This window comes from Bubalus kerabau, chromosome 7, assembly GCF_029407905.1.
Source record: "Bubalus kerabau isolate K-KA32 ecotype Philippines breed swamp buffalo chromosome 7, PCC_UOA_SB_1v2, whole genome shotgun sequence".
Taxonomy (NCBI): Eukaryota; Metazoa; Chordata; class Mammalia; order Artiodactyla; family Bovidae; genus Bubalus; species Bubalus kerabau.
Window position 1 is genome coordinate 14,011,694 of NC_073630.1, and position 1,091 is coordinate 14,012,784.

At 43.8% G+C, this 1,091-nt stretch overlaps 1 non-coding gene across 1 annotated transcript; it reads left to right on the forward strand.

The window, feature by feature from the left end:
• The first annotated feature begins 725 nt into the window (after window positions 1-725).
• LOC129658242 (U6 spliceosomal RNA) lies at window positions 726-832 on the forward strand. Its single transcript, XR_008717335.1, has one exon. It is a non-coding gene; the product is annotated as a U6 spliceosomal RNA (small nuclear RNA).
• Window positions 833-1,091: the final 259 nt, after the last annotated feature.

Consider the following 1,091-nt stretch of genomic DNA (forward strand, 5'->3'; position numbering starts at 1 on the left):
TGGTAGGGGCAGGGAGTGGATTTTTGGTTTATCTGATGAAAGCTCAGTTGTAGACAGCATCTGTGTCCCTGAGGATCAGGAAGAGGGTTGTGGAATTATTCTTGTTTCTCTCATCTCAGTGACAGTCATATTTACACTTGTATTTGTAGAGGTTATTAAACAGATGAGATAATTTTGCTCCTCCTTGCTCCCAGCAATAGCACATCTCTGCTTTATACAGCACAGGATTGTGACTCGTAAAGTCTTTGTAGTCCAAACCCTAGTGGCAGACATTTTTAATTCTATCACTTTCCCAGAAGCAGTGATCTTTTCTTGATTTCTGAGGTCAGAAAGCAAAGCTCTTAACTCTTCCCCAGAAGCTGATGAGCTTTGCTTCTACACAAACATTGGATCTTTGCCTGGTCCCTGGTTAAAAGGCAGTTTGCTGTCCCTTCCTCAGCAGTGTAAAGCATTTTTCTTCCTAATGAGAAGAGCCCATGCAAATGCACCATATCTGGAGACTGTTCTGCCTTCACTATGCCTGCAGCAGCTATGGGGGTATTTCTGGTTTCCTGCCCTGCTCTCATTCGTTTCCATGAGCCCCTATGTAGATTCGTAGAAAAGAGCTTATGAGTGAGTGCACACTGCCTGTGTCTGATGGCCCCAGTTATTCTAAACTTTTATGCTGCTTCAAATTCATCCTTTAGGATTTCATTAAAATTTTTGATGATTTCTTCTTACCTGCAATGCTCGCTTCTGGAGCACATATACTAAAATTGGAATGATACAGAGAAGATTAGCATGGCCCCTGAGCAGGGATGACATGCAGATTCATGAAGTGTTCCCTGTTTCTTTTTTTGGACTTCCCTGGTGGCTCAGACGGTAAAGCCTCTGACCCGGGTTCAATCCCTGGGTCGGGAAGATATCCTGGAGAAGAAATCAGCAACCCACTCCAATATTCTTGCCTGGAAAATCCCATGGATGGAGGAGTCTGATAGACTACAGTCAATGGGTCACAAAGAGTCTGACAGGGCTGAGAGACTTCACTTTCACACGGGCTACATCAAATATTTCCTCTGTGCTCTGTCAAAGTGAAGAAAGTTTGTGTCCTG